The sequence below is a fragment of the Symsagittifera roscoffensis genome, chromosome 8, assembly GCF_963678635.1.
Source record: "Symsagittifera roscoffensis chromosome 8, txSymRosc1.1, whole genome shotgun sequence".
NCBI classification, from domain to species: Eukaryota; Metazoa; Xenacoelomorpha; order Acoela; family Convolutidae; genus Symsagittifera; species Symsagittifera roscoffensis.
Window position 1 is genome coordinate 41,329,721 of NC_087069.1, and position 9,509 is coordinate 41,339,229.

Genomic DNA, 9,509 nt, shown 5'->3' on the forward strand with positions numbered 1-9,509 from the left:
GGTGAGATTTGATGTGCGTCGGAGCAACTCTGTCTCATGTCTGAGAGACCTGAGTCAGGATTTCAATCTGCTAATACCTGGGCCCGAAATAAAACAGCAGATCTAATGCAGACGTGAATTATCTCTACCCACAATTTTTTTGACATGCAGAAGATCTAAGGCAGACCTGCAAATTTTGTGATTTTACTTTGATCGAATCTGATTTTAAAACATAATTGATGTGGGTTGCTATTCTCAGATAGAGTAAGCATAGGAAGGAAACTTCGACAAAACTGATCATTAAAATTCAACTGAAAAGAAAATGTGTCTTTAATCATCACACGTATCGAAACTGTTGAGTTATTTTCAAACTTGACTTCTAAGTCCAAATCTGGACAGGTTTTTGTAATTAGAGAGTAGGTCTCAAAAATTAGTTTTGTTCACGACGGTAGAAAATTGATCCGGATAGTTTGAAATTGAATTGCAATATAGTCTGAAAACGATGCGAGTTCGCAGTGGAGTTTCATGTATAAAAATGAACTATAATTGGAAAAAATTCGAAAACACAATCTTTATAAGTCATTGTTGTTGATTATATACCATGAAGTTGACTCTAATCTCATTGTTATGGAGTTGCTCCAGAAGAACGCTCGTCGTTAAAATCCATGATCATCGATTATAGTCCATTTAGAATCTAATAAAACTAATTATAAAAAATTGCATTTGCTATCTAATTTTGCAAAATTATTTGCAAATTTAGCAACAATTTTTTTGATTTCAAACACGATAATGCGAACGAGGAGAAAAGAAAACAATTGTGCCGAATAAAAAATGATACGTAAATTTGATTAAAAATGAAAAAAAGAAGGTCAGCAAAAACCGATTTAAAAAATCAAAGAACAAAAAAATCATAAAAAGAAAAATTTAGAAGCATAGATGCATTGTCCGAGAAAAAGTAGTCCTCATTTTGTTGAATGTATTTTCGGTTGAGCTAAAATCAAATGCCAGGTTTTGAATATACTGAACTTTCAGAAAAGTTCAGACAATTTTTTGAAAATTTTATTATACAATATTTTAATAAAGATCCATCAAACTGAGTTGATTTGGTTTAACAGAAAGTGAAACTATAACCCAAATATAATCTTTTTTGAAAAAAAATTGAAAGTTAAGAGGCAGAAAGTGAAAATCTAAAATCGAAAATCATTCATTATTCTCCATAAATTCCCATTGCAGGCGTTTGTGTAAATGTAAGATTGTGATAATCTGGACATAAAAATTGACGTGGAAGCTATGATATCAAACAAAATATGGAGAATCGATATTTGAAGGAATAACTAATACTAGTTTTTCAGTACTTGATGTCAAAGTAAGAAGCTTCAAACTTGATCAAGAAAACAACCATTAGCACGTCACAACTCAAAAATTTTAAGCAAACTGAAAAAATTTTTAAACCATTTTTTTTAAAAATAAAAATTGCTTTTCAATCCAACCAGCTAAGACAGAGCAAAACTTGTTTTCAAAAGTGCCTTCAACAACGATATAAAATGACTCTAAAAAAACGAGGCTAAGCTGTGTGTTTTGTGAACTGTAAGCGGATTGCGCAATACGACTGAATTTTTTGATCTGCTGCTTCCTTTCATTGTGCCCATAAAATTCTAACATGTTTTAGCACTTGTCTTCGGATTTCAAATTGTGCGTTTTTCCAATGAACAGTTTGTCCTCGTAATGAGAGGATGCGGGTGGTCAAAAATTCTAAAACAAAATCAAAAACTTGTAAAGGTTCTAGAGTCTTTAAACTTTTTTCACGAACCTGAAAAAAAAACAATTTGATCGTATAATCGTGTAAATTTTTTTGCGAACATTTTTCAGGAATCCCCGTTCTCCCCGCGAAAAAATCTAGATCCGCCTCTAGATGAGAATTGTAAGAGTTTTATGTCCTACTTGCAGAGCAGCTGGTTATTTCTTTTTGACGGTCACACAGCAAACATTTATCCATTACCCTGTGATAAATAGGAGGTCTTTCAGCTTTCATTCCCAGCTTACATGTAGCATTTCCCCTTGAATCGGTTCAAAGGGTGGCTGTGGTAGGTCAACAAACCTCAGTTCAAATAGCCGAAAAAAGATTGGAAGAAAAATTAGATACTACCTTTAAATTTGGTATAAACAATAATTAGAAACTTTAACAAGTTCACCGATAATAGCTTGAATGTATAAAATTTAAACAATAGCCTAATTCGAAACATTTTCCTCGTGTTTATCTTACTATTAATCATTAACCTGGTTTTGTTTTGTTTTATTTTGTCCAGGGCTTAGTTTTTCTGGGGTGAAAGACTGCAGGGTACTCTTTGACCTAATCATGCCCAGATGTGAAAACCGGGAGCAGCGGCGAAGACGCTATACTATCCTCATAGTTTTTAATCGAAGGGTTGGGGGTTCGAGGCCCGCCATGATCTGTGTTTTGTTGCCAGAGAACTATTAACATAGCTCAGCACAGAAAAATACCCCAAATAGAAATGGATGTTGATAGCCATAGATGAGCTGATCTAAAGCAGTCATTGATTTCGGTTTGGTTGAACGTCGGCTTGCTGTTCTGTAGGCTTAACAGTCCAGACATATTTCTGTTAATCGCCCACCTCTTTAGCTGTAAAATGGTTGAATTTAGACTAACAACGCGACAGGATTTTGATCAAATAATCCACCAACTAAGCTTCTCAGATCCTGTGCTCCAAATGGTAGCTTTGAATTTCGTTTTTATCTACATACCATTCAAAATACCTTTTAGCTTTCAACGCTTTCTTATATGAGACTCAACCTAAATTTGAAGTCCTGTTATATTGAATATTTACATAATACATGTATTTCCTTTTTGGACGGTGCGATCATTTGATTTTGAGTTTTTCGTCTATCCTAATTAAGTGAAGCTTTTGCGCAACAGCCAATCACACAGAACAAAAGTTAACGATTGAATGTTATACGACAGGTACTTTTTTTTAAAATCTAATTACAAAAATACATTTATAATACCTCACATCCATCAATGCATTTAACACAAATGTCAAACAAATTTTGCCAAATACGCTGGAAAAAGTGACGGAAGTTCAAATAGCAACACAGAGCGTTTGAAGTCTTTATTTTTTCAACTTGGAAATGAAAAATTTGTTCAACCGGATTTCTTTTCACGTGATTTAGACGACTGCTTTCCTTTATAAATTTTCCCATGTGAAAATGAACGGCTAAATTTCAACTTAACCTTGTCATATAAAAGTATGCCATGTTATGTTGCTTCAAAATTTGAAGCCCTTTCCAACGGAAATTAAATTAGAGCGAGCCCTCTTACGTCAGAAATTTTCAGCATTATATGCTCTCAATTCCCCTTAATATTCAATGTTTGAACCTGAGAAAAGGTATCTAGTTTCAAAAAACAATGGAGTAGATCAAAAAGAACAATTCAACGAAAAATATATTGTAAGATTTTGAAAAAATTAGAATTTTTTGTCAAATTTTTATTCGAATTTTTCACCAGGACAACATAAATTTTCAAATTGTCGAATTTTTAGCCAGCATACGCTGCTTACGTCATCTTTTATGCATATCTAAATACAAATCAGCAAACAAACACGCCTATTTTTAAAATATCTGATTACGTTCATATTGAAAACAAATCCATCACTGATTATTTTTCTTCTGAAAATTAGATCGATAAAGCATTGCATAGTTGTAATGATTTTTACATCAACTCAACTAGAAATGTAATCGATATTTGCTCCCTAAATCGGTCGATAGTCGATTTAATGGTGACACCCATTTTTTGTGCACCCAACGCAATTTCAGCCCTGTTTTGCTTTCGGTGGAGAGTACTTTATATCCTTTTCTGTTTTCCACTGGGTATGAATGATGTTAAATATAACGTAGTTATATAGTTACCATATGCGCTTAGAGCTACTACCATATTTTTCCATTTCAGTTCCCGCATAAAGCGAAAGCACCATTGGCGATTTTATCTCCGTTATTGTTTAGTAGCAGGTAAGTTTATTCTAACTGTTTTCCAATTTTCCATCACGTTTCTTTTTTCATACCATAATTTGTTAGATTGAGGTTAAAATGGAATTTTATCATACAATAATTGAAAAATATGCTTAATTAAGTTAAATTTTTTCTGCACTACAGGTAGTTTTTATGAGCTTTATTGGTATTCAATAGTGTTGACTACAATATCATATCTTTTCCATAAATCTATCTATGAGTATTTTGAGTTTAGAAAAAGTTTTTGGGTTTTAAAACAAAGCAATCTAGTTAATTTATGATTTTTTTGCAAAGATTTAGAAACCAAATTTGGTCGAATTGACTTTTTCAAATATTCACTTGGTTCAACAGCGCAAAAAAAATAAAAGGCAAAACTGTACAAACAACGTGGTTTGAATAACACGCGTCAGAATAAGGTCATTGTTCCGACTTTCGGTACGAAAGTAACGGAATATTTGTGCTCGGGGTGGGTTTTTTTTCTTCAGACAAATTTCGACTTTTCAACTAGCCATTTTTGACGGAATTTTTTTTATATCATTCAAAAGATATTGTTGTCCTGAGCTTAAATTTGAAAAGATATTTCACCTGTGATCATTTTTCGTAGAGTTATGAGGGTTTAAAGATTGCCATTTTGGTCATTTTGAGCAATTTGGGACAATTAACGCGCGATATAATTCGCGCTATTAACGCGTAAGCGGAGATTTAATCCGTCTTATAAATCGTTCCAAATTGATTGAACGAAGCTTATTTGCCATAATTGATTTGTTACAGGAACGAAATCTCTCTTTTTGTACTTTATATGGCGTGTGGGGGGATGATTTTCATAAAATATTTCAAATTTTAGAAAAAAAATTTCATTTTATTTTATTTCATTTAATTTTTTTATGCTATTACTGCTGCTCCATAAACCTTAAAAGGCAGTCGGAACATTCAGGGCTTCGCCCTGATACGAGCAGTCTTGTTACCATTTTAGCACCATTTTTTCCGGCAATATTACTGCTGCTCCATAAACCTTAAAAGGCAGTCGGAACATTCAGGGCTTCGCCCTGATACGAGCAGTCTTGTTACCATTTTAGCACCATTTTTTCCGGCAATAAAATCTAAATGTCAGTTTAATGCGTTAACCCATTACCCCTGTTGAACCAATTTTGAAAGGGAATACTTTTTCAGCGGACGGATGTTTAGACACATTGACGGGTTGAAATTGGTATTTTACCCTTCCATTTTTAAAATTCAGATGCGAGTTTGGCTGCTGTCTAATTAAAATAAAATTCCCCTGAATTTGTCAATTTATGCCGGGATTTGCCACCACATTCAGGTTTTTCCACCTTTATCTGTTTAAAATTGGATTGCAATTTTAAAAATCAAAATACTGTTTGAGCTATCACAGATACCCCCCAAAAATTCAACGTGTCGAAAAAAATCGATACAGTAGTTTCGTCAAACCTGAAATTATCTGATGAAAGAATTTCAAAAGGATTATTAAAAACAGAGTTGTAAAAAAACGGACTATGCTTAGACAGGTTGGATAGACTTTCATAGATCCTCTGCGAATCGCGAAAACAACAATTTTTGACTAGTATTATTACAAAAAGTATATAATATGAAAACAGAAAAAATATGCGACAGTGTTTAATTTTTCTTTGCACCTTTAGTTAAACTTTCAAAGCTGAAGAGTGTTGTTACGTAATGGCGCCAGTTAGTCTAGTTTTTTTTATCTTTTCCTCAAATAGCGCTCAATAAAACGGTTTGGAGGGAGTTTAAAAAATCACTAGCGCATCAGAGAAAATTCGTATACATTCCCTAGATTCCGTAACTTCATATTATTTTTAGACTGTTTAGTTTGGAAAAACGCGCTTTACTTTACAAAAAACAGCTTATTATTTGGTAAATCCAGGATTATCAGCAGCAGACTAGAACATTTCAAACGCTGCTTGCGGTTTTTTACAAGCACAACCTTCATTTAAAAAAAAACTTTGTCTGATCATTAAAATTACACCAAAAAATACTCTCAAAGGTTAGAAATTATTACAAGCATGTAAACTGGTGCTAGTAAAAACTAATAAAAACTTTTTTCGAGGGAAGTTACCAAAATTTAAATTTCCAAAATTTTTAAACGCGAAGAAATTCAAGAAAACGTTGAAAACTTAAAACTTTAGCGCATTAAATACTGTCTTTAAATATAGAAAATAATTTGAGGTAGGTTCAAAATATGCCCCAACTTCAATTGTAGTCCAAACGACAAACTAAGTCAATTTCCTTTCTTTGTCGGACGCTTAAACAACTTTGACAGGAAATTGTGCCTTGGCTATAGATTACCCCGTCGCTACACAATCAAACAAGCTGCTTTCACCCGTCGAGATAAAAATAGTTCACATGACAGGGCATACTGCAAGCAGCCGAAAATTTTTTAAACCGATACTTCAGTTAAAAAAAGGTTTAAAAAAACAGGTTGGAAGGAAGGTGATTTTTCTACGAAAAACTTTCTAGTATTCTAATATTACAAATTTAATTGTTTTGTCTGGCCAAAATGGCAATTTTTCGGTTGATAAATTTTAACTTAAAAAATTTATATCAATTTTTTTGAACGCGCTTCTGGAAATGAAGCAAATAATCTAACAAAAAAAACTTTTTTCGAATAGATCTGAAACGAAAAGCACATTTTTAATTTTTTGGTGAGCCCAAAACAAAGACCAATTTTATATTTCAAATCCCTTTTTCTGCTTGTGGTGACTTCGACAGTGTGATTAATGTATTTTAAGGCGCTCAACTTTGTTGGTGCTAGGTAAATTAAAATAATTTGACTATCGTATCGTTTTATCTCACCTTTATTTGAGAGGTTTGACTGCATTTCACCAAAACAATTCAATCCCTTTTGATCAATTGCGTTTGAGTGTGTGGGGGCTTGAATTCTTATTACAGCCACATTATATATTTGGGTTAATGAGAATAGCTAATGCACGTAAAGAATAGCTGTCACATAATAAATTTATCCCCAATTCTTCAAAATTGCAAAACAGCAAAAGTTATCATATTTTTTATGGTCAAAAACTTTACCGGATTCTTGAAAGCTTCGTTTTCTGTGCAAATTTCTAGAAAACTTTTTGACATTTTAGTTATAAAACGGTCAAATTTAAAAATCTGTCAATTGGTTAGTTTTAATTCTGGTGTCTTTTCATAAGTCCGTCTGGTTAAATCTTTTAGAACTCTTTGCAGAGAAATTTCTTTGTTTCAGCTGTTTCAATAATGGCCCAATTCATCTACAAAAGACTTTACATATTTACTTTTGGCAACGCAAAATGGGGTTACAGTTCGGCCGTTGTTAGTTTTAGTGGCTTTTAACTAATCTCAATTGCTTTGTGCCGTGATTACACTTCCCGTATTCTAGTCGTTGCTTCTGTTATTACCATTAAAGTACTTATTTTTACCTAACCTGTAATTTTGTTTCTCTGTTGAACTTTTATAATTTAGTGAAACCTTTGCTAATTAAAAAAAACGAGTTTTCTGAAGCCTTTGTTTCCGCAATGAAATTTCACAAAACTAAATATTAAAAAATTACTCTTGAAACTAATACTTTTTCGTTTCCAAATTTAAGTTTACTTCCAAATATCGAGTTTCCATTATCTCAACAAAATTCAATCATGTTCCAAAAGTCAGAAACTATAGCGCGCAATCAGTCTTTTATGACAGATTTTTCCAAAATCGATTCCTTGGCAGTTAGTGAGCTGACTTTCGCCAGTCAAGTTCTGATATTCATTGTCTCCGAAGCTGACCAATCAGGTTCATTGACCAATCACATTTGCGGAGCTCTTCACGCCGATTTGTCAACGACTAAAACATGTGTTCGGAATTTCAGAAGAAAGTTCGAATCTTACGCAATATCGCGCCACATAATCAAGACCTCAAGAAACCGAAACTTTCTTGGACTAAGACGTTGTTTTTCTCTAAACGACCAGCGAAGTCTGCGAAAATCGCTAGACTCCCGATCCAATGGCCCCGGTTCGATTCCAAGCAGTAACCACATAAACTCAGGAATTAGCAGCACCTTGCCAAGAGCGAAGCAGAAGAAATCACCGTCTTCAAAAGTTTCTCTTCAAAATTGCCCTACTTTAACTAATTCGGGGGAAGTTTGTTCGAAAATAGAAGAAGGATTTAGTCGGCCAATTTTCACGAGAGCCATGTCGTCGGAACGAGTTCAAGTTCGTAAATCTTCCATAAATGGTCATTTTCTGCAATCGTTATCGGATATTCACAATCGAAGCTTAACCGCAACGCCGACCCAATTGAGGAAATCCAATTTACGAAATTTCAGAATAAACAATACAACTGGTATTAACTCCATTTTGCCGAATTCAAAAAACGAGTCGAGGGCAAAACTGGCCATTCGTGAATCGCCGAAAGGAGACGGCGTAACACGGTCACTCTCGCTACAGCGGAAGAAGTTTGTTCCGAACAGTTTACACGTGGAGGTGTTGTCGTCTCGGATCCGACAGACGTCGGAGTGTAGCGGGGTTACCGACGGCGACTCGGGTGTGGTGTCCGACACGAATAGCATCTCAGAAACCACGCAAAACGCTGCAACGTCGTTAAATAACAATTCGCATATCAAGTCGAATCAGGGCAGTGATGCGACTTTAACCCCAAATGATACATTAAACACAGTTGACTTAGATAACAACCACACTTCAGAACAAAAAATATCGGAATTCAAACTTGACAATTTACGAGCTATTTTGTTCCACAAAGACGGAATAATTTTTGACTGTTTCGCAGAACTGCTTCGAGATTTGCCTGACATTGAAATTCACCATTTTCCCTTGATCGAAGGCAAGAAAACTCGCATACTAGTTAGAAGCAATTGCAGCATAGACTTTGAAATAATTCCAAATAAAGATCATTTATAATTCAATTTCGAAATTATGTAATTATGTGTTAATGTTAGTTAAATTTTCTGTCTTTTCTTCATTTAGCAACTCACGTCAACATAACAAGAAATTTCTAATTTTAAACGAGGATAGCCTGTTACTGTGCATGCAGCACAGAAAGTTCAGACCAAACACATTTAAGAGAAGAAAATCTAAAATAAAGAATTTTTTCTAATAAGAAAAGAAAACAATTTTGTTGCATTTCTGTAGTCGAAATTTCCTGTTATTTCTGGTGAAAACGGCGATTGAAATAAAATAAAACTGCAAGGAAGTGTCAACTATGAAACTGCCCAGGAGCGGCAATTATAATTAAAGTTAAAGTTGAAGTCCTTATTGACAATATACCAGCACGAAAAGCGGAAATTTCCAGCCATTGCTCTTGACACAGAAAACAATTTCTAGAAATTAAGATTCTTGCATCCTCGTACTTGCGCCATGTTCTCTTGTAGATGGTCCAACACTTTCCACTAATGAATCGGATATCGAACGCATGCTGATAAAGCCACAGGACAAGTGAAGACATTTAATTTAATGAAGTTGTTTTTGCGATTTAGGTAGAAAAAGTGGACAATGTGATATGAC

At 34.0% G+C, this 9,509-nt stretch overlaps 1 long non-coding RNA gene across 1 annotated transcript; it reads left to right on the top strand.

Moving 5' to 3' along the window:
• The first annotated feature begins 3,524 nt into the window (after positions 1-3,524).
• On the top strand, positions 3,525-8,967 carry LOC134852956 (uncharacterized). The gene is made up of 2 exons (XR_010164305.1): positions 3,525-4,002; positions 7,238-8,967. It is a non-coding gene; the product is annotated as an uncharacterized LOC134852956 (long non-coding RNA).
• Positions 8,968-9,509: the final 542 nt, after the last annotated feature.